Source organism: Rhinolophus hipposideros, assembly GCF_964194185.1.
Source record: "Rhinolophus hipposideros genome assembly, chromosome: 12".
Taxonomy (NCBI): Eukaryota; Metazoa; Chordata; class Mammalia; order Chiroptera; family Rhinolophidae; genus Rhinolophus; species Rhinolophus hipposideros.
Window position 1 is genome coordinate 12,307,251 of NC_138058.1, and position 8,622 is coordinate 12,315,872.

The 8,622-nt window shown below is 46.1% G+C and overlaps 1 protein-coding gene across 1 annotated transcript in view; it reads right to left on the reverse strand.

The window, feature by feature from the left end:
- EDAR (ectodysplasin A receptor) overlaps window positions 1-8,281 on the reverse strand; it is a 91,881-nt gene extending 83,600 nt beyond the window's left edge. The window contains exon 1 of the mRNA XM_081068825.1: window positions 8,036-8,281. The gene's annotated coding sequence lies outside the window, so the exon portion shown is untranslated. The remainder of the gene's footprint in view (window positions 1-8,035) is intronic.
- Window positions 8,282-8,622: the final 341 nt, after the last annotated feature.

Sequence of the window (8,622 nt, forward strand, 5' to 3'; positions counted from 1 at the left end):
GAGGTGAGTAATGCTGTCCTTTCTCAGGGAACCCAATAATGACTGTCCACAGTCCCATCACCAGCATATGGAGGAGCCAGGATGGAGACCCATGTCTGTCAGATGCTGGAAACTCTGCTCCTACCCCCTTGTGCTCCTACACTGCCCCAGCCCTTGGGATCCTTTCCCAAGCGATGCCCACCTCCTTTGGCCATGTCCACTCTAATTGAAACCCAACAGGACACATCTAGCCCAACATAGAGAAGAAAGGTCCCTGACATTGCAGCAGACCTGGTTTGTCTTGGGTCTCTGACGCTTTCATTGTGAGGCTGCGGGGCCTGTTCTTGGCCTTGGGGGAACAGAAAGACGAGGTTCTGTTTTGTGCCCTAGCTGCCAGCATCTGACTGTCCCAAACAACACTTGTGTAGGCTCTGGGGCCCAGCCAGCAAGGATGTCTGCTGAGCGATCTGGGGAGCTCAGAGATGTCTGGGGTTTCAGACATCTGTCTAGGTAGAAATTGTGCTCTACCCCTGACATGGTGATGACGTAAAGTTAAATTCGAATTGCAACAGCACACCTCATCCTGGATCTGGTCTCGGAAGGAGCTCATGGAAAAGACACCAAGTTGAAGTCCATGAACCTAGGTAGAAATCCTGCCACTTAGCAGGAGAGAGCTCTTGGGCAAATCACCTCAGTGATGATAATCTCTTTTACAGGATTGTTAGGCAGATTACGTGAAAACATTTGAAGGTAATAAGTGTCCCATAAAGGTTGATTTATATGAACACCTACTGAGTACCTACTATGTGCCAGACATAGGCTAGGTGCTAGAGGCTAGAGGGGTACTCCTATGTAGATACTTTCCTCGTCCTCAAAGAGAGCACAGTTGAGGTGACGGAGGACACAGACACTGAAGAGACTACAATACAGTGCAATGTGGTCAGTGCCGTTATTTCTATTTCTTATGTGAATATGTCTTTCTGTTCATGCGTGACTATGTGGCTACTTGTCCTGTTTCTTCTTTTTGATACTCTGCACCATGAGAACAGGAACCAGGTTTGCTTCTATTTCTTTTAGATCTTCTTACAAAACTTGGAGCAAGATTTGGGGCACATGATCCTGTGGTAAAAGCAGTGGCCTCTCTATTTTAACAAAGAAAACATTCAGAGAGGTCCTGGAGAAATAGTCTTCAGGCCACAGGGGTGAACTGGAAGGACAGCCCTGCAAACCCACTGTCCAGCCCACACTCCGGGAGCCTGTGATCGCCTGCCTAGAACCAGGGGCAAGTGGAAGGGTGCTCAGCTGACCGAGGTCTGCATCTCCAGAGGCCCCAATCTCAGGGAATTGATGCCGCAGGAGGCAAAGAGCCAGTTCCTCAGAGAAAAAGGGACACTGCATTTGTCAGTGTCTCAATTCTGTTTATTCTGTAAACACAAGGAGGAGCTCCACATTCTACTGTTCTTGGTTTTGCAATCTTCACAAAATAAATATTTGCCTTCAAAAGCAACAACTGCGATAATCATCACAGTAATATTCTCAAGCACCATTTCTCTCACACACGCCAATCTCAGAAGTCAAGTCAGAGAGCTGGCTGTGTGTGGTCTGTTTAGATAATGACTTTCATGTGTTAATTTCACATTGGAAACCAACTGGCAGCAATTTTGCAGAAAGTTTGGTCTCTTGGTTTTCGGAGTTCACTCAAAACCAAGTATCCCAAGGCACTGGAACATCCCATCCCTGCCTTAGTTTCCTCTGTCCATAAAATGAGGAGCGAAACTGCTTACATAAGTGTTAAAGGGGGGACAAAGACATTTGATCAGATCACAGTGGTCATAGGAACAGGGCTGGCCTCTGCCCGAGGCCATGGGGATTAATCAGAGGACTGCAGTGTGTTCACATATCTTAGGGATGGTTCTCTCTTTTCGAATCTAAGAATGAACTAAAATTTAAAAAGGGTTCTGCTGAATTTAAATTTTATCGCCCATAAAGGAATCCATTAGCAGAAAACCACACTGCAAATCTAACAATGCACAGTTGACTTGTGCTGTTTACGAATGCTACTCGGTGCCCAGTGGCCACTGCTCCCTTTCCTGGAGGCACCCCGTGGTGAGATGCTAGCTGTTTGCAGAGGTTGGAGAATTTAAACAGACACACCCTCAAAGTGTCCACCCTGATCAATTTTCTTCATTATGGACAGGAAGTTTTAGAAACAGCCATTTCCAGCCATTATTAAGAATTAAATCTTGAAGGAAATGAATCTTGAAGAATCCTCTGAGATGCCTTTAAGAAAGTACAGTGCATTTCAATATTTTTAAGGATTAAGGTTTTTCTGGGCCAGAGGTAATGTTTGTTATGCAAGAACATAGTGCCTCAATCAAAAATATTACACCATAAAACTATATCTACCAGGTAAACAAAATCAGCCAAACCAATAGACATTTGCATCCCATCCAACCACCCTCCGTGGTCTTGGGCCTTCCTGTAGAGTCAGGAGCCTGGCCAGATACCCAGCTCCTCCTTCACCCCTCCTTATGCTCTCACTGCCCTGGGCTTCTCAGAGACAGGCAGGGTCTCTTCCTCTAGGCTGACTTCCTGCCCAACTGATCTCCATGGTCCTGGAACTTGGAAGGACATTGAATTTGCCAGGTGCTGGCAGTGCATGTTGGACAGAGCAGTGCAGCCAGGGTTCTCCCGAGGTCTGTGGTGTGAAATTGATCTCTACATTAGTTCCCCAATGGCACACCTGGAAGAGGAGGCTTCCTCAGTGAACGAGTCAGTGCTTCTCTGTCTGCCCAACTCCATCTCTCTCCCCTCAGAGAAGTGCTTCTCTGAGAAATGGGGAGTGAGTGGAGCTGGCTCGGAGCTGTGGGCTCTGGGCTGACTGTGGGAATTTGGGGTAGGGCTGCAAAGGGGTAGAAGACAGTGTTTGGCTCTACAAGAATGTAGAGTCAGAGCATTTTCTTTATAGTTTGACACTTTTAAGAATGTACGCGTGGGTTTCAAGTTGGAGTCTTTAAAATTTTTCTCAGAAAGGGCCCCTTTGCCATTTGTTAACTGCAAAGAGAACAGATGTTGGATTGAAAGGGACCGTTCCACCGCCACGCCAATTTCTCCTGCCGCCCACCCTCCTCTATATAGCAGCCAGACCAGCCCTCTCAGGAAGAGGCTACCTGGAGATCTGACTCAAGGCGGGTGTAGTGTGAATGGATTTCAAAATATAGTAACCACTGAAGTGCTATGGGCACTGATGGTCACAGGCCGACATGAGGCATTAACCATTGTGGCTAAACTTCTGCCAGGAGTTAATGTACAGTTTCATTTGCCCTTCCAACACCCTTCATGGAAGCCTGGACTCTTTACCAGCCTGGACTCTGTCCCCGCATGCTCTGGCTCCTCGTTCTCCTCTCATCTCCTCCTGTTTTTCCCACCTTCCCCTCTGCTGTAGCCACACTGCCTTCCTGCTGGTGCTGGGATGTCTCAGGTTCATCCCATCCCTGGGGCCTCTGCTTGGCTCACTCTCTCATTTCATTTAGGTTTTGTTCAAATATCATTTTTCTTAAGAGGTCCCCCTCACTTTGATCCCAAGCACTTTCTCTGCTTGCCCTGCTTATTTGTTTCTTCATGGAATCTGATGTTTCTGAAGTTACATTCTATCTTTGTACTGTGGCTTCTCTCGACATTAGAATGTAGGCTTCACAAAGCAGATGTTTGCTCTCACCCACGGTGCTGCCGTGTCACTGTACCCAGGATGACGCTTGCCATGCAGCAGAGGCTCAGGAAAGATATGTTGAATGAATGTATATTAAAACCACTGTGAAATCCTGCCTTCTTCCCTCTCCTGTGCATGAAGTTTAAGGAAGATGGAATTGAAAATATGGCAACATGGATATTTTAAAAGAAAAAATTTGGTCTGATAGTTGTCAAAACGGTGACCTCTCAGTTCTCATTTGCACTCTAGATTTGTGTGTCTTTCTTTAAATCTTAACAAAGTGCTTTATATCAGGATTAATGTGTTGTTGGCAGAATTAGCTCCCTATTATTTCCAGGAGACTAATACCTTATTTCAGTATTTGGGCTCACCTTTTAGTTGTTTATATCCAGTCATTGAATGGTATCATTTAACAGTAGCATTTAAGGGATCTAGAAATACCGCAGCTCAGCTTAGCTTCCATGCACTCTGGGCCTCGCCGGTATTAGTAATGACAATATAGTTGTGACTGTTACTGGTCTACTACTGATCCCATCAGGGCTCCCAAGCCAAGGCACCTTCCTGCCATGTATAGAGCACAGTCTGATTTACTGGCTGGTGAAGTGACTTGAGATGACACGAGCTTGCTAGGTGGCACCGCTGTGGCTATCAATGCAAACGCATCTCCCTGTGCGAGGCTCGTTACCACCCACCCATTTTCCACAGTGATCTGATTTGTCAGAAATGGAAAGCAAAGGCCTACTGGTTAGTTACGTGTGTTAGCTATGTGCACAAGGAACTTCAGGAGGACCTGGGCAGAGGGCGAGGGTCTCCAGCTTCACCAGCTGTGTCTGTTACATCATGTGGCCAAAAAGTGTGTGTGACATCCCCGGGTACCCAGGCTTTAAGAAATAACACGTGTCTCTGCACCCAGAGAGGGTAGCTGGGCTAACTGGAATTTGTTTGCCTGTTGATTAAAGGTACTGAGTTGTTTGGGCAGCCCTTTTCCCCCCACTGTGTGATTAGAACAACTGGTGACCTTTTTTTTTTGACACAAAGGATCCCATTCATTCATTGGACATATTTTCACTGAGTGCCCACTATGTGCAGGAGAGGATGATGGGACTAAAGGCACCTTGGATTGTAGGAGTACTGTATATACCATCTGATAATTGGTCCACCTTCCTGCCAAGACCCAGGGCAAAGCTTTTTCCTTAGCTTTGATTATAGGGTTAACAACCCTTGGGCAATGCTTTGTGACTACCTTAAGGACAGACAATGATGGAAAATTAAGTCTGGTCTCAATTGTTTGCATTAACAGAGGCCAAGGAGTTATTGGGTTTCCTGAACCCCAAAAGTCATTTGAAAATTTCCCTGAGTCACTAGACTATATTAGATTGAATCACCTGAAATTATTGATATTTGACTATGTTTATGCTATATACAAACAGCGATTTCATATTTTCCTCTACAGTATTTCTTCTATTACCAATCCTTTATTTGGATAGCTCATAAAGGAAACAGAGATTGTTTCCTCAAAGAAGGAAACAGAGATTGTTTCCTCTTTAGCCCTTGCCTCTGATGAGGACAGGAGGCCACCAAATAGTGTGGTGTCTGGGCTGACATAACCCTGGGAAAATGACATATGCAAAGGGGAAGTTTTACTCATTCTACCCTAACTTTTACCTGTCGTTGTCATGGCACCTTCTCCAGTTGTCTTTACAGAAGCAAACATATTAGTCTGAGGCAATGGACAAAAATTCTAGTTTAGTCCTTCTAATTACAAGTTATATAGCACAATGCCTGGGCATTCTAGGTATGCAACCTATGTCAGCTGTCATGGGTATCATAATCATTATTAGGTATATGGCTTTGGGCAAGTCACTTAACCTTTCTAAGCCTCAATTTCCTTATTTGGAAAATAGGGAAGCCATGCATGAAAATGCTTTGTAAAGTGCTATAGAAATTTAAGCCACAAGTTACATGACTGGACAACAGTTTATCTTCCTTTGCTTTATTTTTTAAGAAAATAATAATTGGGGATTGACTAAAAAGTCCTGCCCATGATATGTAAATTAAAGGAGAGCATGGTAGGCTGTGATGGCGGCACTCTCAGAGGCAGGGGCTGGCCCTTTGTTTCCTAATTGATCTAATGCGCTAAGTGAGCTTAATGTAAGTTAATTAATGATGTTATTAACTAGAGTGGAATTACCTAGGCAGAGCCTAAAACAGCATCAAAGGAAGGAGCAGGCAGGTGTCTCTGGGATAATTGAGAAACCCAGGGCCAGGAGGAAAGCTGCTAAGAGGCGTGCAGGCAGGACACTGAGCAAGGCTGAGGAGGGAACCCACCTGAGGGGCTAAGCCGTTTAATCATCGGGCTGCCTTCCAAAATGCCATCCTGTTTATAGCTACTGTGTTTGAATTTCATATTTTCTGGAGTCTTTGAAGCTGGGGTCCTGGGCATTTCCTTGAGAATGGAGTCCAGTTTTGGGAAACCACAAAACTCACCTGAACCCAGGAAGGAGACTCAGGTGACCTGGTTTCTATCTGTGGTCCTTTGAGACCTACGGAACTTTGGGCGAGAAGATGTTCCCCAGTTAAAAGAGTCAACTCGATTTTGTACCCTGTGACATGGGGAAGGGGTGTCAGACCAGGTCGGTCTTCACTTCCCAGCAAACACTGGACTGCTGCCTGTGGCAGGTGCTGTGCTAGGTTCAGAGACACAAAAACGCTTAAGAAAGAAGGGTGAGCCCCTGACACTTCTGAGCTTCGCAAACACCGGGGTGCCAAAAAATATATATACACATGACTTGTACTCATCTTTTGTTATTGGTATATATTGAGTATTACAATTTTAATACATTTTTTTTCCCGTTCTTAAAATGTGTATTCATTTTTTGGGCACCCTCTGTATGTGTCATCAACAAAATGAAAATGCTTCTTACTTTTAGAAACCAGGTAGTGCCCACCAAGTGGAATATCAAACATTTCAGGGAAATTTTATTTACTTTTTTCTCCCAAAGACATGTGCTTCCAGCATTACTTTCCAAATGTACCATCTCTATTAACAGAGTACAGCCTGGCTCACTTAAGGGTGGAGAGAGAGCAGAGCAGAGCCGACACCTCAACCAGTCTTCACTAGGGCCCCCAATCTTCTCCAGTGATGAAGGGCACACACGGGACATCCTCAGGACAAATGCAAATTTCCAACTTTGATGAGGAACTCTCTTTTTTTGTGGACTCTGTCAAAATGTGACTTTAAAGGTTGTAAGTGGCTATGGCTTAGAAATCTCAGAACATCAAGTCGGGCAAGAAATATTCTCTATCTTAATTACTTGAATTGACTCCTTTTCTCTTTTTAGTCCATTATAGCTTTTTTACCTCTTTCATGCTTTGAAGTGGCTGCAGTTTCACTCGTGGCTAGACCAGTCTCAGAAGTGCACCTTCAGAACCACAGTGTAGCGGCTAGCTGGAGAGCAGAGGAGTAGGGCCTGGTCTTCCTACGCTCCCCTCTTCTCTCCGTTCTTCATTCCTGTCATCTCATATCCCAGGGTTCCACCAACTCTGTCCAATTCCCCTGACTGACAGGGTTTCTGCTCTGCTGATTTGTCATCTCACTCCCCACCCCTTATTGCTTTAACGGTCCCTCTCGAACCCTCATCTGCTGTCCTCTCTGCCAGGCTGCCCCCTTTCTCCCTGCCCTAACACCTGTAGCCTCCAAAGTACGAGAGTGATTGCTGCAGAATGCTGGGAGATCAGAGCCAGTCTTGTGCAGGAGCTCAAACTACTCCATGATCTGTCAGAGCTAAGAGAGGAACCTCTTGGCTGGAAATGAAAGTCTCAGTCATCAGAAACACATACCCACCCCCTCACTCCCTGCCCCCCACCATAGGGGTCATGACCTCGGGTCTCAGACTTGACTCAGAACTGTCCCTGAAAGGTCTCTTAAAGGGCACTGTGGGAACTCAGGGGTGGGGCCCAGGTACAGAGCTCAGTTAAAGTCCCAGCTGCTGCTTGCCTTCCTGTGACCAGACTATCGGGCAAATCTGAGAAACACATTTTCGCGCTCTCTGGAGACACCCATTGTCCCAGTGGCCAAATCTGAAACCCTGCTAAGCACATACTGAGTTTAGCTCACTAACCGAATGGCAAAGTAAGGTTTCTTATGTTTTCCTGAAAACAAAGGAACAATCTCAGGTCTTAGAACTGGTAGCACAGAGGTACAGTAATCGGGAAAGCTTGTTCAAACGCAACCCAAATATGACACGCATTTCAAAAATGCACTCAGGCTGTTTTGCAGCCCCTGACACCTCAGTCTCACACCCAACCTAAGAGTTTAGAAAATCAAAGAGAAGGACCAAGGCTTACCTGGACCTTGATGGATGGTCAGTTTCTAATCCAAGCAGAAGATGGTCTGTAAAGAAAGCCCACACGGTCCTGTTTTGGGCCACCAGGTGTCACAGGTGGCCACGCGGCAGTGCTCTCAGAAGCGGATGCTGGAGGCCAGCAGAGCTGCCTGGGGCAAGCCACCTCTCTGCTGTCAGCCCCACTTTCCTTCTGTTCCAAAGGGCTTCCCGGGAACTGTTCCTTGACTGCTTGCTCCGTACTGTCTGTAAGTTGGGAAACTCAGTCCTGACGGAGGGGCTTTCCCTCGCTGCAGACTCACCTGCACCATCTAGAGGCCTCTCCCAGCACTGGCGATGCTAGAGCCTTGCTCTGCAGGTTAGCCCCCTCTGCAGCCTGCCCAGACGCACACACACCTGGCTTTTGACTTCCTGTCCTGAAAGACACCAGTTGGAATCTGTAAAATCATCGATTTGTTTTTGTGAAGGAGAAGTCTTGTTTCTATCAGAACAACCAGAGCCTTTGAGCACTGGAGTGCTAAAACCTAAATTAGCATTAAAATGCTATTAATCAAAATATGTTCCCCAAGGCCCCCCTCTCCCCCCTACTGA